General features: G+C 40.0%; 1 protein-coding gene across 8 annotated transcripts in view; it reads left to right on the forward strand.

Annotated features, from left to right (window-relative positions):
• Positions 1-658: 658 nt before the first annotated feature.
• The window catches only part of LOC105493783 (HECT, UBA and WWE domain containing E3 ubiquitin protein ligase 1), a 154,623-nt gene continuing 131,585 nt past the window's right edge, over positions 659-23,696 (forward strand). For 6 of the 8 annotated variants that reach the window (XM_071088707.1, XM_071088709.1, XM_071088710.1 and 3 more), the window contains exons 1-3: positions 3,821-3,965; positions 6,620-6,755; positions 7,134-7,271. The gene's annotated coding sequence lies outside the window, so the exon portion shown is untranslated. Of the gene's footprint in view, positions 770-990; positions 1,090-3,820; positions 3,966-6,619; positions 6,756-7,133; positions 7,272-23,696 lie in introns of those variants that run through there. The other 2 variants (XM_011761697.3, XM_011761696.3) reach the window with 2 other exon arrangements.

Consider the following 23,696-nt stretch of genomic DNA (forward strand, 5'->3'; position numbering starts at 1 on the left):
AATACTAAATTAATACATACTTTTTATTAAAAAGTGAAACCTTATCGAAGTAGCTAGAGTTCCAAGTCAAAGTCCCTCGTCCCTCCAATGTCGTCCGCAGCCCACAATAAGCAGGGTTAACAGGGGATCTCTTACCGGGTCCTTTTTATTCCCATGTATTTACAGATGCAGATCCTCTACAGGATCCTTGTCAATCGCACTGCCGTTCCAAATAATCAAAGGAGAAAAAGAGAATGTTTATTGAGGGCTTACTATGTGCCTGAAGTGTTTTAAGGGTTTGCTCGCGTGAACTCTGGGTGGTTGGCGTCCCACATCGTCTCCCACCCTCCGCTCTGGGTCCAGGCTTGCCCTCTTGCCCCACACTCCCCATTCTTCACAAGGCATCTGGCGAGGTCGTTAATTTTTAAAGGTAAATCAGATCAAATCATGTTCCCTTCCACGGCTTCCACCGTGCCTCGAATCAAATCCCAATTCTTAGCGACCCTATCATCCTCTATGGTTGCGTTTACTGGGCCTCGGGTAGCTCAGGCGCGGTCCCCTGCAAGGGACCCAGCTTCACCGCGGAGGGAGCTCCCTCCCGAGGGGCAGGGGCGGGGCTTCGCGTGCGGTGGGTGGAGCCCCAAATCGAGTTTGAGCTGAGCCGGAGCGAGGAGGCTTTCGACTGAGGGCTAGCGAGGGGAGCAGGGCTGGAGCAGGGCTGAAGCAGGGCTGAAGCAGGGCCGCGGACCCCGCACGCTCCTGCGGGCCCCGCGGAGCCATTGCGGCCGAGGTGAGCGTCTATCCCTGGACTGGGGAGCGAGCTCTGTACGCGCGGCCGTTCTCGGCTTCTCGCGGGTGGCAGTGGCGAGGTGGGGGGGGGGGAGTTCCCACGGGACCCTGCGCGGAGGCGCGGAGGTGGCGGCCTTGGGGAGCCTGCGGGAAAGGCTGCTGGAGGGGCTGGGCGGCCTGCCCCAACCCTCCCTGAACCCCGCCTCCTCTCCCCTCCCCCAGGCCTCGGCCGGCGCCAGCAAAGAGCTAGCCGCATCTTCGGGGGCAGCCGGGCAGCGGCCGGCGGCGCGGCGAGAGAGCGACTGACAGAGGGGATGCGAGGTACCGGCATTAGCCATGGCCAAGTGGCCCTAAAGAGGGAGTAGAGGCCGGGCCTTCAGCATTTCTCACTGGTTCGAGGAAGGCGGCCTCAGAGGAGAGGGAAGGTGAGGGGCGGGCAGGCAGGCTTCGCGGGTAACTACTAGGCGTTGCATATATATGTTTTGGTATCTAAATGGTACTACACATACTCACACACATTCATTTTGACTAATTGCTTGTTTAAAAATCTAAGAATATGTCTTGTAGATCTTCTTATATCCGGGAATCCAAATTTATGTCGGGTTTTAAACAGCTGCATTGTATGATTGTACTACAGTTTAACCATTTCCCGATTGATATACATTAGCTTGTTTCTCTGTTGGGGGAGGGAGGGGACTATTACAAGCAATGCCATAATGAATGGGTTTGTGTATTTGTATCATGCCATGTATGAGTATTTCTGTAGGATAAATTCTTAGAAGAGTAATCGCTGGGTCAGGGTGTATATGCATTTTGAATTTTTATACATTTGTCCAAATTGCCTTCCCAAAAGCCTGTACTAATTTACACTCTTTAATGTTGTGCGAGAGTGCCTATTTTTCCACAGTTATGCCAACACGTATTATCAATCTTTGTAATTTTAGCCAATTTAAAGGGCAAAAAATCGTATGTCATTGTTTTCATTTGCATTTCCCTGATTACTGGTGAAATCGATCATATTTTTGTTTGTAAATAGGCAAATATCAATAGTTTAGATAGGCAGTTTTCCTATTTATAAGCAATAAGCATTTTGAAATTTTAATAATAAAAAAACCTGTTCGCAAGAGAAACGAATACAAATACCTGGAAGTAAACTATAAAACTTTATTGACGAATACCATAAAAGAACATCTGCATTAAAGGAGAAGGAATACTATGCTTCTGAATAAGAAGGCTCAATATTGTAGTGATGTCCATTTTTCCTCTATTGGTTTATACAGTTGATGCAATTTCAATAAATATACCAAGTTTTTTTGGAACTTACTATGATTCTAAAGTTCATCTGGGGGAAAAATGGCTAAGAATAACTGAAAAAATATTTTAAAACGTAAGTTTTAAATAGGGATATTTGTACTACTGGCTATTAAAATGTACTCTAAAGGAACTATTTAAATTAGAACGGACAGAACAATGCATTAGAATGGAAAAGCCCACAAATCGAGCCAGATTGGATCCCAAGATTTGTTGGAGAAACACTGTTGGCTAGACGTGGAAAAACTGCCATATTCAGGCATTCCCCCCCATCCCCGAAGCTTGAATATTCCTTTGAGGGCAGACTCCTTTGTTTGGAGAAAACCACTTTATTGGATCTTTTTGGTTATGCCAAGGTAAAGCTTCAGTAGTTAAAATTGGTGACTTTGGAACTAGAACTAATGATACGGCCTTTAGTTAGATTAAGATGGATTCAGGTTAGCCTGCAGTGCGGCGAGGGAAGGAGTCTGGATAATACAGGTTTAAGAATTTTTTTCCCTATCTAATGGGCAAAAAATGTTATGTCATTGTTTTCATTTGCATTTGTGTGCTTACTGTGGGATTGAACGCCTTTTAAATGTTAGTCCAGGAAAATATGTTATTCCTGGAGACAGGTAACAATGGGGGACTCTTTGCTCCCCTTCCAGAATGGAGTTTGGCTAATTGGTACAGCCTTGCCCGGAAGCGTGAGAATAAACAGGTTGACTTTTTAAATTTTCCTCAAGCACTAGGCTCTAGACACCTAGATCGGGGGCGGAGGCAGTTTTCAGGACATGGCCGAGATTTGGCGCTGAGCTGTGTCATCGCGAGGTTTGGCAGCCAGCTCCGCAGTGGGTCGGAAACCTCGTGGTAGGCGAGATCCCTGCAGGACGGGAGGTTCCTCCCTTCCCCCGAAAAACTCCCAGTCATTTTCACGAAGCCCCGCCTTTCTCCTTTTTAGGAGTGTGCACCAGGTCTCGCGATATCTTATGTTTCCTAAAGGCGAGGCGCGGGCGGCATCCTGCGGTGAATTAAGAAGGTCTCGCCGAGCTAAAGCGTAATATCGCGATAGTTCTCAACGCATGCGGGAGCCGGCCCTGGTAGGTTGGCTCCGCCCCTCACTGCTTCGTTAGGTTGTGCGTCATTTGCTTTTGGCTTCGCGTAGGGTGAAGCTGTAGCTACTTCGGCTTTGGTGGGAGGGAGGAGGGGTCTGGAAAGGGCTGGGCTCAGGCTTTTCCCGTCCGGTAGAGGCTCTCGCGGGATCGCGCGGAAGCGGCGGTGGCTCGGCTACTGACTGCGGTAGCCGCGGAGGCGGCGGCAAGGTCTTCGGCTCGTGCCGTTCTAAGCCGGAGAATTCTCGCGGGAGCGGGGTTACGTCCTCGTGGGATTCGTTGGCGGTGGCTGAGGTAGCTCAGGGGTGGGGGGGGGCAGTGACTAGGGTCGGTCCGCCTGCTGTTAAGATGGCGGCGGAGGCTGATGTCTGTCCGGCCAGGACCAAGCACAGAGGTGTTGGCTATCTGCCTTTATGACGCCTCTGAGGTACCCAGCGTTAAGGAGGTGACGATTGGCGAAACGCCGGGGTGCCGGTAAACCAGACCTGAGGCGAAGACCACCTAGTTTCTAGTCCGTTGAGGCGACACCATTTCCCGGGCCTCGGCCGCGTGTGGGCCCGCCTTTGCTCCACCGATCGGTCAACGCCTCCGTTGTCGCCGCCGCAGTGGGCGGATTGGGAAGGGTGGGAGGGGAGTCTGGAGTTCGCTGTGGAGTGGGGTTGGGGGTTAAATTGAACGGTGGGAAAGAGAGGAGCAACCAACGACGACTGGCCCCTATCCCCTACCTTTTCTGCCGGCCAGCCTCCGTTCTCAGCACCTCCGACGACCCGGATGAGTACCCTGGTTTTTCTCGAGGTGGGGTCATCTTCGCCAACTCCCGCGGTTTTAGAGCTAAGGCTTAGGGGTCAAGCAGTAGTGTCACTGGCGTACTCCTCCTCTCCCCACACCCCTCCTAATTCTATCGTCCCATCTAATCATCTTCTACGTGGATAGTTGAGGTTCGTATTTAAGGGAGGGGGGAGTCAAAGCTTTTTCCTGTGATTCCTTCCCCAGTTCTTCTAAATTCGAGGTTAGCCTGAGTCCCCTAGCCCGCCTCGTCTCCCCATTTCATTGGTCCCCTTGGCGCAGGCGTTGAATAGAGCCTATCCTGTTGCCTGCATTTACTCCATCTTTGTGGATGGAGCCATAGTAGCCTTCCATTTCCTGAAGTCTTCATGTTTGTATGACTCTGATCCGGATTTCTTAGCTCTGCATGCTGCTAAACCACTGTTAAGCGAAACTTTGAACGGGTCGGTGGTTGGATATTGCAGTTTAAGTGGCCTTTACGTTTATGGCCATTAGCCTTCCCTTCCTCATTCCTCCCCCTCAAAAGGCTGTAGAGGATAACCCTCCAGTAAGACCGCTTTCTGTCTTCATCCCACTTCCATTTCCCTTGCAAGCCTGGGAACCGCCCCTTTTCCCTGCCTTGCTCTGAGTTTCTAGGAGCCTCTTGGTCTGTGGACATCTGTTTTTGCTGCTGAGTACCTCTTACCTGCTTCTCACTTCTTAATCTTTCTATCCCCCACTCCCCATACTCCTTTTCCAGGAGCTGAATCCCCTAGAAGGAAGATAACCCTCCTCTCAGGCTCCCCTACATTTTACCCCTTCCATTTACTAGAAAACAGCATTGATTGTCCTGCCCCTCAATCTGCCCTGTTCTTTATTTTCTCTTCCCCCCATGCCACCGTTACTGTAGGCAGTTAATTTCCTATCATTTTTTTCTCCTTTGTAGATTACATGTTCAGCATTGTTTTAGCCCCAGTGTTGCATAGATTGAGGAGATACCAACATTCCCCAGTCATAGGCACGGCCTGGTATGGTGGAATTATTAGTGTGTGTTTTGGGTTCACATCGAACCTTGTGACCTTGGGCAAAATTTCAGATTCTCAGTTCATCTATATAATGGGGATAGTTGTGCTTACCTTAGAGGGTTGTTGCTAGAATTAGTTTAAAAAAAAAAAAGTAAAATGTCTTAACTCATGGTAGGCACATGATAAATTAAGATTACTTTTTGGTGTAAGAATATATTGGTAGATGTACCTGTGTCATATGCTACTTTTATGACCTGGGAAAGAATAAGAGATTTTTGTGTCTTTAACTGTACATTCTTGGTATATTTCTAGGCCAGATCTATAACTTTTTTGTTTTTTTCCTCATAGGCCAAACTTTTTATCTCCAATGGTTCATGATGTTTGAGCGTGATTCCCACTCTTTGTTTCCTTCTAATGGTCTAGGAATTTCAGTGCGTAATCATTATCCTGGAATGACCACCAGCCATAATGTTCCTGTCAAGAACCACACCCAAGTGTTCTACCTTTTGGAAGGGGTGCCTCATGCCCTGCCTACTCATTTCTTCCACTCCTCCAAAGGCAGTCCGTCCTGTCATTCACTCTACAAAAGTAATTTGGTGCCATGCATTTCACAGTGGTAAAAGGAGCTTCTGTTAGCTAGATTTCAAGTATTCATGCTACTTTTCCCCTCCCTCATTTGTTTGGTTCCTCAGATCAGTGTGGGGATCTGCTGTTTGGCATCTTCTTACCTGAGCAAGATAATTCCTATCTAAGAGAGAAAGATCATTTGAAATACCAAGCTGCTTTTCCATAGCGAATTACTGTTGGCTCTTTAATACACTATTTCCTGTTGTGTTATTGCCATTTTATATTTTCTAACGTACTTATTAAACAGATGTGACTGTAGTTGATTTGGATAAAGTTTTCCTTACTTTTTTTTTTTTTTTTAAGATGGAGTCTTGCTCTCGGCAGGCTGGAGTGCAGTGACGTGATCTCGGCTCACTGCAACCTCCGCCTCCTGGGTTCAAGTGATTCTCCTGCCTCAGCCTCCAGAGTAGCTGGGACTACAGGCGTGTGCCACCATGCCCAGCTAATTTTTGTATTTTTAGTAAAGACGGGTTTCACCACATTGGCCAGGATGGTCTCGATCTCCTGACCTTGTGATCTGCCCGCCTCAGCCTCCCAAAGTGCTGAGATTACAGGCTTCCTTACTGTTAATATATTGATTAGACCAATATTAAAGTGTAACATTTTACAATTTTTTTTTTTTAACTAATTCTAGCAACAACCCTTTAATACAAGCACAACTATCCCCATTATTTTACTTCGGCTGGGTGATGGGAATTGAAGTAGAAACATGGTGGTGAAAAGTTTACTAGGATTTAAAATTTGCGGGAGGTAACCATCCCATGATTAGCTGTATGTGGACTGTAGTTTTGAACTTCAGGGTCTGCTTTATTTAATTTGAAGTGCTTTGTAGGTAATAAAATTTTCTCCCATTTTCATTGGAGGGCAGGAGATCACTTTTTGTTTTGAGATTTTGCATTGGTGCATTTTACAGTGGGTTAAGCAGTGATCACAAATTTACTAAACCTCAATTTCAGTTTGACCCTTATTGAGCATTAGAATAAATCTGGGAATGATAATCTAGGTGTGACCTAAAAGTTTAATTTATTCTAGGTAGATCTCTGAGAAGAGAGGAAGGAGTGACAATACCAAATAAAAACTTTGTCTAAGGTTCAATGGCAAAGTTCAACCTGAGTTGCCAGGATGTTTATCGTTTGTCTCCCAGTATGGCCAAAAAGCATGTATGAAGGTGAAGAATAATTTTTATATGTACAGTTTTTTTTTTTTTTCACAGAAACAATAAAGCAAATATATCCTTAGTGTTAGTTTATATTGAGGGTAGAAACTTGTCTAAAAAATAAAATGACTTCTGTAATTTCATTTGGGTTGAACTGAGTTGTTTGCAGGAATGTTAGTCTAAGTGTTAGAAGTATTACAGTTGTTGGTTCTGAATTCTTCAGTTACTTCTCAAAGCAGGTACTAAAAAATGCAAATAGATATGTAAGGACTATTGCTTTAGAAATAATAACTGGCTATGTTTGAACATAATAGAATGGTTAACCCTCCTCACACATACTAATAAATGTGTTGTGTATCTCACTCCTCTCCCCCAACTTATTTTTTGTAGGTCCTCCAGTAGCCTGACCTGAGTGGGTTAGTGATCCAGAGAAACCAGCAGGCCAACTTGGTCAGGAAGGTTCGGGAAGCTGTTGGAGCAGTGTGGGGAATTTCCCACCAGGATGAGTATGATTGGCTGTGATTTTAGGTTAGTTTTTGTAAATCTCTGTGGGAAGTATTTGTATTTTACTTCCTGGAATGGAGATAGTAGGGGTGGATGTATTCCCATTCTGTAATTGAGCTACTTTGGTTTCTTCCATTTTCTGGATCTGATGTGGTACTGGTTGCTTCTTTTGTTAAAGTGGAGCTCATTACTGCATTAAAGGAAATTGTTTAAATGAATGATGTCTGTACATGATTTTTTAAATCACCCTAGGCATCATTCAGAAAATAAAATTGCAAGGCATTATGTTTAACCAATTCTTGTTAAAGAGTTATGAAAAATTTCAAACATGCAAAAATTGAATAGTGTAATAATCCCCCCGCTTACCCATCACCAGCTCTAATAGTATCAACTTGCACATTCTACTTCATCTATGCTTCTGTTTTTTTTTCTTAATTTTTTAAAATTGAGATGGGGTTTCACTGTGTTGCCCAGGCTGGTCACAAACTCCTGGGCTCAAGCCATCCTCCCTTCTTGGCCTTCCAAAGTGTTGAGATTACAGGCATGAGCCACCATGCCCAGCCTGTTTCATCTATACTTCTAACCACTGCCCCCGTCAATGGATTATTTTGAAATAAATCCCTGTCATACTTATTTGTAAAATACTTGTTTGTATTTCTAAAAGGCAAGGGCTCTTTAAATACAAGATCAAAACTATTATCACAACTGAAAAAATTAACAAATATTTAAAAATATCAAATATAAAATGTTCAGATTTCTCTGATTTTTTTTTAAGCTCTGTTTTTTTTTTCTTTTACAGTTTGAATCAGGATCCTGAGAAAGCACATTTATTGCAAAGCATTGATACAGCCCTTAAATCTATTTTAATCTGCAGATTCCGTCTTTTTTGTTTTTTTTTCTTCCAATTTGTTTGTTGAAGAAATTGTCCTATATATAGTTTCCCGCCCCCCATATTTGGGGATTACAGCCCAGTAGTGTTGTCTAACCCATTCTTGCTAAATTAAAGACCCTGGAGGACCCATTATAAGGGAACAATGGCTATAATCTCCTGTATCCCAGTTGGAGTTGATAGTGCTGTCCTAGGCACTATCCTAAAATAACTAGTCATGGATTCCTTTTTCTGTGGCAAAGTCTGATTTGATACCTGACTTCAGTTCCATGTCTTGGCCTTGCTTATTGCTCCACGTGAAAAGTAGGCCTCCTGGTGGAAGAAGCTAGTGTTTCCTAATGACCTGATTGTGCCTTTGGGGTTTTTCATGCATGGTTTCAATTTCCTTAGGTGATTTAGTTATTTTTATACTACTTTATAATGTTGCTTTTTATTCTTTTGATTTTAGTATCTCAGCTGTTCTGACCCATAACTTCTAAGCTATTAAGACCTAATAATGGCTGTCACACAGTTCTTGAAATGGCAATACTAAAACAATTTTTGAGAGCTTCTACTTACATCTTGATTTTCAGCTATTATACACAACCTTAGTTTTCCTACTGTGATTTTTCATTTCATTTCATCTGAAATTTGTGTTTCCTTAGCATAAATTCCTTTAAACTGTTCATTTCTTTCCTTGTGCAGCATTGCCCATTCTGGGATCTACCCTGTGTCCTTTTCATGGCCAAAACCTGAGAATGGAAATTGGACCCATTAGGCTCTAGTCAGCCTTTGACTTAGGCACAAACAGGGGCAGAGCAAGGCCACACTTGTGCCTGCCTTTAAAATGAGAGTAATTTCAAGGGGCAGGGAGGGTAGAAGTAACAAGTAAAAGTTTTTGAAGTATTTAGATGAAATATGATTGTGAATCAACCAAGTGCTATGGATCATGAATTCAGGCCTTTTCAATTATTTGTTCATTAATGGAGAAATAAATCACTGGTTGAAAATTGATTAAATATGAAGTGATTTCTTGGGAGTTGCGGTAAATTCGTGAATTCAACAAAAATAATTTGAGGCACGTTGGATATAGTGATTAGATACTTAGCCTTGAGTTTTCTGTAGTTAGGAAGTTTGGACGAAATCACTTAATCCTGAATTTGTGAAACTAGGATAATTGTTCACAGAGTTTTTGCACACAGTAGGCATTCCAGTATTTGAGTTTTTCCCACAATTCTTAGCTGCAGATTTACAATGGAAATGCTGCTGTTTTTTTTTTTCTTCTGTTGTGTGTTTTCAACCATGAGTTCAAAGTGTTATTGAAATGCCAAACTTGGTTGCTTTGAAAATATTTGTCCTTCACATTCCATGTTACCTCTTCTGGAGTAAGATTAAGTTGTTGATTGTTGTGTAGTTGTAACCATTTTAGACTGCTTTACAATGATCTCGCTATCTATAAGGTTGATATAAGTACTTGGGCTTTTGGTGTTTTGCTGTATTATTGTTTCCTCAATGACTGGTTACTAGATGTTTATATATGTTAATGTCAGGAATAATTCAACTTTTAAGTCGTTTGATGTGTCATAGGTGTTGAGTTGTTAAAAGTTGATGTACTTGTTGACCAGCTTGGTCTTCTGGATATAGAAATCCTTACAGGTAGTAAAGAAGTGGCTCTATGAGTAAAACAACTGTAGGTTTTGTTTGGGCTGTTAACCTGAGCATTTTCAGCTTTTAAGTTCTCTTTAAAAGTTTTTAGTCATTTGGCTTTAAAAATTACAGTTGGTGGCATAGAGTGATCCCATAATGTGATTTTACAGAAAGTTGGAATGTTTTAATTTATTATGAATGTACCATTACGTGGAGATTGGGATTGTAGATCTGATTCAGTCTGGACTGCTGATCGAACTAGATGAATGTTAAAATTCTTCAACTCTTGAGATTCTGATTGTGTAATCTTAGGTATTGAAAGACAGCAGTTTTTCCTTTCAGTAGTCATTAAGTAAATGGTGACTAAAAGTAGGGAGATGAATCTTTATTCTGGAATGACCTTTCACTATAACCATTTAGATTTAAAAGATTGGTGAATCTGAAGATACTGTCATGAATTTACCACCTTTAGCACAACCCAGGTTTTAGGTCCTTGTGATTAGATATCAGAGATAATTGCCCCAGCAGTGCTTGGGTATATTGCATTTGGTGGCTGTTTATGTTTTGGAATGATTTTGGAAAATTACTTTGGGTACATTGTTTGCTATGATTATTTCCTTATATGCCTGTCTATTTTATAGTGAGGCGTATTTCTCCTGGTCTTTGCTTTTTTTTCTTTTTCTTTTTTTTTCCAAACTTCCACTATTCTTTATTACGGCATTCTGACAACTACGGCATTGAGTTCTTATAGGTGGAAAGACCTTTCAGCACAGCGATTGAGAACATGAACTCTGGAGCTAGATTCACAGAGTTCAAGTTCTGATTCCCATTTCTTACCAGGTGCGCCATGTTGTGCAAATTACTTAACCGCTTTGTGCCACGCAGTCCTTCATCTGTAAAATGATGATAGTACTGCCTGCCTTGTAGAGTTCCGAAGAAGTTTAGCTGAATTAGTGCATATAAAGTGCTTAGAACAATGGTTCTGAAACTTTAGGGAACATCAAAATCACCTAGAGGGCTTCCTAAGACAGATTGCTGGTCCCCACTCCCAGAGTTTCTGATTCTGTAGATCTAGGAGGGGCCCCAGAGTTTGCATTTCTGATAAGTTCCCAGGTGATACTTCTCTATTTCCTGCAAATTGGCAGCTGGATCTAGAGGCTTGATAAATTTCAGGTTCATTCCCTTTGGCAAATACATTGGGGGGTGGGGGGAAGGTGTTCATTCACAACGTTGATTATGTTGTGATGACTTGAATTTTTTGGATCCATTAATTTGTTGGGGGGGGCTACAAAATGGTGACGTTCTAATGCTATCATTTTGTTTTCATCTGTTAGCTGGAATAATTTTGTGTTTTCCCTTATGTTTTATTTGGTTACTCAGCAATATAGTTTATATAGGAAGAGCAGGATAAATACTCAATTTTTTTAAACTTTGCTTTCAAGGTGATGAATTGGTTTCCTGTCATCTTCAAAAGGTTACACATATAAGTGTATATATAACTATGCATCCATAGATGTAAACATTTGATGGGTTTCAATACATTGCAGTTCTAATCCTTAGCGAAATTCAAATTGTCCCACTTGTGGCTAGTGGGACTTTCTTAAAGTTGGCTCCTGATTCTTACTGACATGCTCTCTAGTAGTCTTTGATAGAGCTTCCTTGCTATCTGGTATGTCAAGATGTTTCCAGGCTCATTCTTGTGCATTTCTGCCCCAGACCTGGAATCAGCTAATGGGATTAAGATAAAAGGTGAAGTCAAAAGAAATTCTGTTTTTGCCAAAGGTAGCTTGGAACTTTCTATCAAGTTCTACTTTTCTCTTTCCACTTAACCTCCCTAGCCTGCCTCTTCATTCTTCTCTACCTTTTTATTAGAGTTTAGGTGGAAAGGTTTGAGAAGCCTTATAATCATGGGACGATCATGGAGCCCAGGCAATTCCGGATTTGGGACCTGGCCACTTACTAGGTCTGTCAGTTTGGGCAAGTTAACCTGTATCAGTTAGGATCTGGGGAAATACCTTACTCATACGGTTATTGGAATTAAAGAGAAAATGTAAGGTGTTAGTACATGGTAGGTGATCGGTAGATGGTGATTTATTTAATGTACTATTTCACATAACTCCTTCAACGCCTCAGAGGTGGACAGTCAGGGTAGTGAAAATAATGGCCGTTTAACAAAATGTGTCTGGACACTTTAGGTCTGTGTGGGATCATCAGTGGTGAGGTGGGATGGGGTTTTTGGGTCTGAGACTTTGGCCAGTGATAACTTAATGTTCCAAAGAGTAGTTTTTCACTTTGAAACTCCTTAGTAGTCACATTTATACCCTCTGAAGGGTCTTAGCCAGTTCTGTAATGTGTATTACATTGGTTACCTTGATCTCTCTCCATCTATACAGGCCCCTCCTATTCAAGGTGTTCAAGGTTCTGTTGTAACCTTAGTAACCTATAATGAGTCTTCCTAATAGTCATCAGTATCACCACTGTTAACACACTTGAGCAGCACCATACATGGCAGGTCAGCAAACAGGTAAATCTTATTTTTTTAAACATTACACATAATATCTAAAGTATAGTATGTGGCACGTGGTAAGTGCTGCTCAATAAATGGAAGTAATTGTTCAGTTTTTAGCTTAATATTCTTTTTTTTTTTTTTTTTTTTTTTTTTACATTTACTGAATGTTGCTAAGTATAAGGAGTAAGGGACATAAAATGAATGAGACTTGGTCTCTGCCCTTGAGAAACTCACAGTCGAGTTAAGGACTGTGAAATCATGTTTAAAGTTCCTTAGCCTTTTCCTTTGTGTCATCATTTCTTCCCCTGCACTGTCTATGCATGATATAGCCTGTCCATTGTTTCTCACAGCTTTCCTAATTCTGTGTGCCTCCCCAGCCTTTGAGACTGCTGATATGTGAGAAAGCCAACAATTGTCTTCCATTAATACAGGGTTAATATCAAGAAAAACCTTTGGGCTAATACTGGATTTCAGAGTGGCACGTGCAGTTGACATTACAATACCATTTTATGGTCTTTAGATGGGCCTATATACCTGGGCTCCAGCCTCTTTCCTGTTCCTTTTAACTGCCTTCCTTCCATCTTTCCTCCGCTATACCCTACCCTTAATTTATTTAGTACATAACAATAGAGGCTCCCATACCCAGGTAGTGATCACGTATCTAAAGAGACCGCTGTGCTTCATATAAACTAGGATTTGAGTGGGCCTAGGGTATATCACTAAATTTCCATTCTTATCTATAAAACAGTAATCGGAAAGCCTATTTCATAGGTTGCTATGAGCATTAAAGCGAGATGGTGCATTTTTAAATGCTTATAAAGTATGAAGATAAGGTCATTATAATTTATATGAAATATTTACTAGCTATGTTACTTGGGGCAAATTACCTCATCACTGAGCCAGTTTCCTCATCCTTTAAATGAAGATGGTGATATCTCATTCATTTAACAAATACTTATTGAGGACGTAGTCGTTGCAGCTACATCCTGGGAATACAAAGATAAGTGACTGCAGAATGTAGGACAGTGTGGTCTAGGGGAAGGAGACTTGCGAATCACACAAAGGGATCAGTATGGTAATGTGAGGAATGAACAAAATGTGCTGTAGCAGTTTACAGGAAGGCATCAGAATGTCACAGAGTTTTGTTAGGGTTAAGCAAGATAAATGAAAAGTACTTCATGAATTCAAAAATGCTATACAAAGAAGTTAGTTAAATGTATCCCAAATGAATCAATGGTCTCAACTATTATTGTTTCTTCACAAGACTTACTCTTTAGATGCATTTATTTCTTTGAGCTAGATTTTATGACCTTAAGGGTGTTACCTGTAGTAGAGTATCCTGAAAGTAATGCTTTTGTCTAAAAGGATTTTTTTCATCCATTTTATCATTTTCTAGTTTTTAATCACTGAATTAATTCAGGAAAAACTAGAAAATGTGTGCATATTTGGGGAGGGGATATACATAATTCCACCACAGTGTTTGGTCACTGTTAACATTTTGGTGTATTCACATCTTAATGATAAGGGTAGTATTTAAAATCTAGTAGGAAATTTTAAGGATAGGCATTTCCTAGAATAGGAAACTAAAAACGTCCACTAACAAGAAAGGGTACTCAAACGGATAATCAGAAATGCAAATTTAAATAAGTTTTTTAGTCATTAGATTGGTAAAAAATAATTTGATAATATCAAGTCATCGTGAAAGGTATAAGGAAGAGTCTGGCCTTATAATACTGCCTACAAGTGGCGTAAATTGATACAGCTATTTTGGAGGTGATTTTGGCAAGTTGCAAGAGAGTACATACTGTGTGATGCTATTTATGTTTTTAAAAAACCATGGCAAATTGACAAGTTTATTTGGGAGGAGGGATCATGGGGAACTTTACCTTCTTCTGTAATGTGTGCATTTCTACTTCTGAAAAATTTAAAATATACTGAGAAGTACAGAGAATAATAAAACAAAAATCCCTGTCCCTACCCCTACTCCAGAATTGATCATTTTTAACATTTATTTTTGCCTTAAATTTTTTTGTGGGGTGTGAAGTAACACAAGTTGAGCGTCCCTAATCTAAAATTCAAAATGCCCCAAAATGAGTGCCAACACGATGCCACAAGTGGAAAATTCTACAGCTAAGTACTTAACACTTTGTTTCATGAGCAGAATTATTAAAAATATTGTATAGGGTACAACGAACATTATTTGGGTGATGGTTACACTAAATGTCCAGACTTCACTACTACGCAATATATCCATGTAACAAAACTGCACTTGTGTCACCTACATTTATACAAGAAATTGTGTATAATACCTTTAGGCTGTGTGTATAAGGCGTGTATGGAACATGAATGGATTTCGTGTTTAAACTTGAGTCCCATCCTCAAGATGTCTCATGATGTATAGGCAGATATTCCAGAATCTGAAATCTGAAGTCCTGCTGGTCCCAAGCACTGGATAGGAGATACTTAACCTGTATAGGTAAATAGATGATTTTTTAATACCCAGCATTCCCTTCCCCCCCCACAATCAGTACAATGAATTGCTTGAATTTTTATACTGTGAGAATGGTATAAATTATGAATTTATAAATAAATTAATTACTAAAATCATTTATTAAGAATGCTTTGGGAATAGAACTTTTTTTCGTTTGCTTATTTTCTTCTTAACTCTTGTTTGAAAACACTTTCCTGAATTTGTTTTTAAGTAATCTTCTTCATGAATATAGAATTATACATGGCTTATTGTTGAAAAATACAGATAAACAGACAAATCTCCGCAAACCCCAAACTCACAGATAAAATACTCTTAACGTTTTGGTATGCAGTATCTTCCAAGGCTTTCCTTAATAGCTGTGTAGACATATTATATATTTTTTCAGAAATACTCTTTTTAAAATGTAATTCATTACCTCCCTTACAGCTTTCAATTTTGTATGAAAAATTTCAAACAAAAATGCTGAAAACATAGCACAGTGAACATCTGTGTACCATCAGCTGGATCCAACAATTAAGTATTTGCCATATTAGATTTATATGTACAGATGTGTGTTTAATTTTTCTGAACATTAGAAGTAAGGATGACACTTTTAAGGATAATGTTTCAGCTTCATGTCTTAAGAATAAGGACATCTCGGCCTGGTGCAGTGGCTCACACCTGTAATCTGAGCACTTTGGGAGGCCAAGGTGGGTGGATCATCTGAGGTCAGGAGTTCGAGACCAGCCTGGCCAACATGGTGAAACCCTGCCTCTACTAAAAGTACAAAAATTAGCTGGGTGTGGTGGCACCTACAGTCCCAGCTACTCGGGAGACTGAGGCAGGAGAATGGCGTGAACCCGGGAGGCGGAGCTTCCAGCCTGGGCGACAGCGAGTCTCCGTCTCAAAAAAAAAAAAACAAGAGTAAGGACATCTACAAAACCACGATACCATTATCATGCCTAGGGAGTTTGTTATTTTTTCTTAATATTGTCTAATATCCAGTTCATATTCACATTTCCTCAGTTGTCCCCAAACTGTCTTTTTTTTCAAGCTGTTTTCTCCAAACTAGTGTAGAAATGGTATTTTTATATTTGCTCTTCCCACATATTGACCCCTGTTCTGTGTCTTTGTCATTATGTATACTTCTGTAGCATTTTTAATGGCTACATTGTATTCTATTACATGCAGAATTTGTTTAACCAGTTTACTGTGTTCACACCTTTTGCTGTGTTCATACTTTTCCCTCAGTTGTCCCCAGACTTTTTTCAAGCTGTTTTCTCCAAACTAGTATAGAAATGGTATTGTTAAATTTGCTCTTCCCACATATTGACCCCGTTCCATGTCTCTGTTATTATGTACACTTCCGTAGCATTTTTAATGGCTACATTGTATTTTATTGTATGCAGAATTTATTTAACCAGTTTGCTGTGTTCACACTTTTCCAGTCCCAGTTTCTCATGATTTTAAGTAATGCCTCCTAACATATAGGTAATTCAGCATTCAGTAAATAAGTGTCGAATGAAAGAAGGAAGCATAGATACATCCTAATAGATAAATATTTATGAGATCCGTATTTAATATTTTTAATTTTTTATTTCCATAAGTTTTTGGGGAACAAGTGATACTTGGTTACATGAGTAAGTTCCTTAGTGGTGATTTGTGAGATTTTGGTGCACCCGTCACTGGAGCAGTATACACTGAAACCAATTTATAGTATTTTATCCCTCACTCCTTTCCCACCCTTTCCCCGAGTCCCCAAAGTCCATTGCGTGACACCCATATTTATGTCCTTAAGAAATTTCTACAACCGGAATGCAAAAATGTAAGGCTTTTGATACTCATTGCTAAATTGGCCTTTAGAAAGGCTAACCTTGGATTTTTCACTGTGATATGTTTAGTATATGATCCATCATGATTTACAATATTATAGCACATCAGGATAAGCCTTGATAAATCAGAAGAGTATAAATCTGGATATAGCCAGTATCATTGTTACAGATGGCTCACTGCATATTTTTTATATATGTATGTATATGTGTATATATATATGCTGCCATATTTTTCCAGGGGCTAGTTTGACTTCTCTACCTTGGAGGGCTTTGCAGTTTGTTAACCCAGGTCCCTGCTCCTTAAATTTCTTTAAATATCTTGGTGAGACCAGCCTTAAAAGGAAGTATAGTCTGGAGAGATGCAGACGTCACTAGAAGATATCCTTTTACCTAGAGAATTTTAGATTTTTGCTTTTAAAAAGTAAAGACAGGCTGCTTTTATGGGTGAATTCAAATCTCTCCCTCTAGCAAACAAATTACCAGCAGCTTTAAAAGGGCAGTCTTCATGTCCAACAGAAAAGCTGGATGATACCCTATATTTCATATTATCCATATCAAACTCCTTATTTTATAGGCCTAGTTGCAGGAGTAATGACATCCATAGTAACATGGCTGGATAGTGATGAAATTGAGCATCAAACCCAGATTACCTAGTCTAGTATTGTTTTCACTATGTTTTATCTTTCCTTAAAACTGAACTTTATTTCTAAATATGCCATCTGGTGTCATCTGTGGAAATACAAAGTAAGTGGCCCTCTTCCTATGAGAAAGTTACTCCCCAAATAGGGGAATTTTAGAGTAGAAAGTTAACGTGAGAAAGGCAGAAATCCAAAGAAAGCTCAGTTTCTTTGCCCTTGTGACCGTAGTTATTACTTTCTGACATGAGGTCAACTTGGAGCTCATTCACAGAACAGTTTGATATGGTCATGTGTTTTCATGCATGTATGGATGCTATAAATCAGTAGATGAGATTGAATTTCCTGTTTGTAAAACTTTCAAATTAAAGGGATGCTTTCTAAGTCCATCTTATTTTCCCTTTTTTCGACGATTTTAAACTATAACATGTTTGCTATTTTTAAAAAGACTGAAACAAAATAAATGTTCACACCTTTTAGCATTATAGTTATTACTATGTTAAGTATATGCTATGTTAAGTATTTATATACTATGTTAAGCTTTTTATGCTGAAATAACGGTGTGAAGTAGGTGTGTACATTTATTTTCATCCAAATAGCCAGTAGCTCCTGTTTTTCTTCCTGGCAAACTCTATTTGATCTTTAAAAATATTCTCAGGTTGAAAGAATTATTTGCAGAAGTGTAGTTTTATTTTTTAAAAACCTAGGAATTTGTGGCAAGTAGAAAACTAGCATGGTTACTTTTAGCTATTTAGTTTTTGAAAATAATTCAGATTGTTCATGTTTAATATTTAACATTTGTCTTAGACTGAAGGCAAAGTATTACAGATAGTGTTTTAAGGGATCTTAGTTATTGTACTTCCATTTTACATTATGTTGGAAGCCCAGAATGTCATAAGGTCTTAAAGCCAGTTGGTGGCTGAGAACTAGAGTACCTTTGCGTACTTCTCTTTCATTTTCAGTAAGCATCTTTCATGTAAATAGATACGTTGTAAAGCAATAGATTGTTCAGAATTGTCTGGTTTATTTAAGAACATTTGAAATAACTATTTGGCAGGCTGTGTGGAGTGCTATTAAATTTACTCAGCCATTTTTTTTTTCTATATGTTGGGACACCTTTGTTTTTAAAGGCTTTGTTTTACAACTTTCTTATCAGTGAACTAATTTTATCTTCATAACAAACCTGTGAAGTTGGAATTCTTTTCAACGTCCTGGAAGGAGTTTGCTGCCAGGTTGATAATTGTTATAAATAACTTGCTCTTTTAAACCATGCAAAAGAATCTTTGTCTCCATTCCTTCCAAATTCACTTGAACCAGATCAAAACAGTTGAGACCCAGTTAAAAATTTTGACTGAGTGGCATGGCCTGCACATTATTTAGTAGACTGTTTACCTTTTGCAGAACTGTATAATTTGAGAATGAGACTGGAGCCTCCCAATCTCATTGTCATCAAAGTAGAGTTTAAGTTGTTGGTTGTCTGCAGTTATGGCTAAAAGTATGGAGATTAATATATACTGTATGTTTTCCTTCATATGCAGGTAACGTGTAGAAAGATTGAGAAGGTCAGCTCTTTTGCATTTGATCAGATCTGTATATCTGTATTTCTGTCTTATAAATCTGTAGAATACCTAGCATAAGGTTGCTGCCCTTAGATTAATCTGGAGCCAAAAGAGATAGAACAAATAACAATATGGCTTACTCTTTGCTGGGCACAATCCTATGAGATAGACTTGTTTACTTTACAGAGGTGACTGGACTCAGAGATGTATGGCAACTTGTCTAAGATCATACACCTAGTAAATGGAATTTAGGCCCAGGTCTGTCTATTTTCCAGGCCTTTCCATTATGCTGTTGTCTTTTACTACTTTTTTTTTTTTTTTTTTTTTGAGATAGAGTCTCCCTTTGCCACCCAGGCTGGAATGCAGTGGCGTGATCTCAACTCACTGCAACCTCCGCCTCCCAAGTTCATGTGATTCTCCTGCCTCAGCCTCCCGAGTAGCTGGGAGTACAGGCGTGTGCCACCATGCCCATCTAATTTTTGTATTTTTAGTAGAGACGGGGTTTCACCATGTTGGCCAGGCTGGTCTTGAACTCCTGATCTCGTGATCCACCCACCTCAGCCTCCCAAAGTGCTAGGATGATAGGGGTGAGCCACCATGCCTGGCAGGCGAGGTTTGGTCTTCAGACATGCTGCTTGTTTCTCTGTAAACCCAAGGACGTGAGAGAATTGGAGCTGAATAATGCAAAAGGGGTGGAATTCTATTTCTTTCGTATCTGGTACCATCTTTATTGTATTTGATAGTAGCCTATCATGGCTTTGGGAAAAAATACCGTATACTTGTGTTTCATAAATGAAAGGGAAAACATTGTCATGGCTAAGCAGACAGTGTCTTAGCTTTCTTTAGGGCATTGGTTCCTAATGTTTTTCAGGTCATGGATCCTTTTAAGAAGCCAGTGAAAGCTGTTGACCATCTTCTGGGAAAAAGACCCACATATGTAAAATTTTCCATAGAATTTCAGGGTTTTTGTGGTGGTCATCCTTCAGTATAGGATGAGGAATTCTAAATATTCCTCTACACTTGTTTTTCTCTATATGTCATTAAGATGTCTAAATGGCTGTGTTGTTTGTTCTTGTATTTCTTAGTACAGGTGTCCCCAACTTAATGATGGTTCAATTTAGGATTTTTTGACTTCACGATGGTGTGAAAGCAAAACGCATTTAGTAGAAAGCATACTTGAGTACCCACATAACCATTGTGTTTTCCACTATCAGTACAATATTCAGTAAGTTACATGAGACATTGAACATTTATTATAAAATGGGCTTTGTAGGCCGAGCGCGGTGCCTCAAGCCTGTAATCCCAGCACTTTGGGAGGCCAAGATGGGCGGATCACAAGGTCAGGAGATCGAGACCATCCTGGCTAACCCGGTGAAACCCCGTATCTACTAAAAAATACAAAAAACTAGCCGGGCGTGGTGGCGGGCGCCTATGGTCCCAGCTACTCGGGAGGCTGAGGCAGGAGAATGGCGTGAACCCGAAAGGCGGAGCTTGCAGTGAGCTGAGATCCGGCCACTGCACTCCAGCCTGGGCGACAGAGCAAGACTCCGTCTCAAAAAAAAAAAAAAAAAAAAAAAAAAAAAGGGCTTTGTGTTAGATGATTTTGCCCAACCGTAGGCTCTAATGTAAATGTTGGAAGCATGTTTAAGGTAGGCTAGGCTATGATGTTTGGTAGGTTAGGTAAATAAAGTAAGTGTATTTTTGACTTACATATTTCCAGTTTACAATGGGTTTATTGGGATATAATCCCATCATATGTTGAAGAGCAACTGTGTATATTTTTCTAGACTTATTTTTCTACACTGTGGTCAAAGGGGTAAGCTTGGCTAACTGTCACTTTTGCTTAAAGATATACTCTGTATTACGCAAATTTAATAATTTATCTTCTGTGTTGATCTTATAATTGGTTGTGTTTTCAGCCTTTGGGCATGAGGAAGTTGTAATTCTCTTTTTTTGGTGTATTGATTCATTGCCTTTGTATTATGATTGCTTCTAATCTACTTTATTTCTGATTTTTTTTTTCCTTATTTTCTACATTTCTGTACACCTGGCTATCTGAGTAGTCATCTCAATGCCCTGCATATAGTATGTTTATAATTGTTGAATGGAAAGATGAAGGTTAAATGAATCTAAATTTCTTTTTTCAGTTGAAAAATTCACCAAGAGTTTAATGTGACTTGGATTTTTTTTTTTTAGTTAAGCATTTACTGGATAGTTATTCATTTATTAATCTGCTGTTAATAAATGACAGTTAATATGCTGGTACAGGAATGCAAAGATAAATATGATACAGTCCCACTCTTGCAGAACTCACTATAGTGGGGAGACTGTCAGGTAGGTAAAGAGGTGTGCTGATTAAGGATCAATATGCAGGATATAGTTGGGGCTAAAGCATGTGGGGAGCTGAGGGAAATATTATGTAATATCATAGCACTGGTAAGAGAGGTAAGCAGGGACCAGGTCCTAGAGGTCTTGGATGCTGGTTTGAATAAGGAGTTTTGATGTAGGTGGGTTTTGAGTTTTAGGGAGATTGCTCTGGCAACAATGTGGAGGATAGAATGGAGGGATCCAGCAAGAAAAAGTCTCACTTTAAAATAACTTCAATTTATGAGACTTTTCAAAACATACACAAAAATAGAAAAAAGCATAATGAACACCCATGTAACTGTCACCCAGCTTGAACAGTTATCAACACAGGGCTGCTGTTTTATTTATACCCTACTCCTCCCCTCTATATTTTTATTAAAGCAAATTCCTAAGTCACAGAATGACAAAGCATATATTTAATAATCTAATGCCATGGCTTTCAAGGCTGGTCTGTGCTGCCAAATCACCTATACAGCTTGAAGAAGAAAAAAATCCCCACTTAAGACCTACTGAATTGGATAGCTCTGAAATGCCTGTGTGGTCAGGCATTTTTAGTTTTCAAAATAAGTCTCGGGTGAAGTAAATTATTTTTAAGATAATTTTAAAATAACTTCTGACAAATGAAAATATTTTCCTGAACTCACTGAATGCTGCCTGTGGCCCTTCTGGGTGAAATTCACCTATTCGATAAGGGCAGGCTTTTCTTTTACATTTTTATTTATTTTTTGTAGAGACGGAGGTCTCACTCTGTGGCCCAGGCTGGTCTCAGGAAAACAACTGGCCTCAAGTGATCCTCCCACCTCAGGCTTCCAAAGTGCTGGGATTACAGGCATGCAGCAAGAAACTGACAATTCTTAAGGTGTAGACTAGGAATGTTCCAGAGCACCAATTTAAAATGTGTAGACCAGGAGTCTGTTCCTCTCCTGCTTAATTTGCATAACTTACACTTAGGCATTGCTGTTTTTATTTTTTGTTTAGAATACCAAGAAGGGCTCCTTAGCATGCTGCCATTTCCTCTCTTGGTAAAATTGATAATCTACAACTTTGGTGAGCCATGTTTGGTTGCCTAGTTCTTCTGATGCCAGTTTCTCTAAGTAATTGGGAGTATCTGGGAAGAATAACTCTCAGATTTGCAGCTTCCCTGGACTGTGAATAGAGGATGTTGCAGGTGATGTGTTCTCAGATACCATTCTCACATCCAAAGTCAGTGTTGGAGGTTTCAGATTCCTCTTTCTTAGTATCCCTCCCTGCCCATATTTTCTTTGCTTAAGCATAACTGCAGTGCAGAGAAACACCCAGAGCCAGTGTAAACTCTTAATCTGAGGTATAGTGTTTTCAGATTTTAAATGAGAGACTCTTTCAAGGTATTTCTGCAAATGATTTCCAGATTTGTCTTGGGTGAGTAAAGGCTATTTTTCAGTTGCTTTATTATGACACTTTACTGTCAATGTGCAGTGAAACCTAGGTCAGCAATTCTCAGGGCACTTGAGAGTCATATTTTATGTGCCTAAGGATAGAGAGACTGGTGTCTGTAGGAGAGGGGCATAGCAAGATGGGCTGTGCGTATAGACATTATGTACAATGTAGAGTGGTGGAACAGATTTGGGTTTGATGCCAGGTTTTGCCACTTACTAGGTATGTGGTCCCTCTCAGTAAACTGGGCACAGTCTTCATCTCCAAGGATTAAAGATAATGCATAATAGGCATAGAGTAAGTGTTAGCTGTTGTTTTTATGATCATAAATGTTTTTCACAATATGTGTTGAGTGGATATTAATGTATTAATAGATAATCAGAAACTGGATGGAATGGAAAGCCCTGACAGTTATGTGGTGTTCACTTTTCATAATCAGTGACACCTATGCCTCTATAATCAAATAGTGAAGACCAGGCTGGGTTTCAAGATGCATCTTACTGCTTGACATGATGAATGGTCAGGGCAGCTGTCACCTGAATTTACTTTCAGAGACTGTAGGAGGCAAAAGGAAATCGTTGCAAGGCAAAAAGTAAAGTATTTTGCTTTGTGGTACTTTGGAGTTTAGTTTTCTCTAAGCATTTATTGTTTAAGAACTGCCATAATGCTTCCATGATTTCTATGGGGATTTTAGGCTCATTTTGATTCATCCCCACTCCCATACTTTCGTGCAACATCTCTTACCTGCTAGTAATAAACCAAAGTGCCTCCTGTGTGCCAAGCTCCAAACACCAGAAGATGTAGGAAAGAAGCTCCTAGAGTAGGCAGCAGCTAATCTAAGGCATTTGTTTAGATGGTGTTCTTAATTTGGTGCATGTCCTTTGGCTCAGGGGCCAGTGTTTTCTTCTTTAAGGAAAATTTTAGGCCTGGCACAGTGGCTAACGCCTGTAATCTCAGCACTTCGGGAGGCTGAGGCCAGGAGGATTGTTTGAACTCAGGAGTTCGAGACCGGCCTGGACAACCTGGCGAAAACCCTGTCTCTACAAGAAACATAAAAATTAGCCAGGCGTGGTAGAGTGTTTCTGTGGTCCTAGCTACTCTGGAGGCTGAGTTGAGAGGATTGCTTGAGCCTGGGAGGTTGAGGCTGCA

Source organism: Macaca nemestrina, chromosome X (genome assembly GCF_043159975.1).
Source record: "Macaca nemestrina isolate mMacNem1 chromosome X, mMacNem.hap1, whole genome shotgun sequence".
Lineage (NCBI taxonomy): Eukaryota > Metazoa > Chordata > Mammalia > Primates > Cercopithecidae > Macaca > Macaca nemestrina.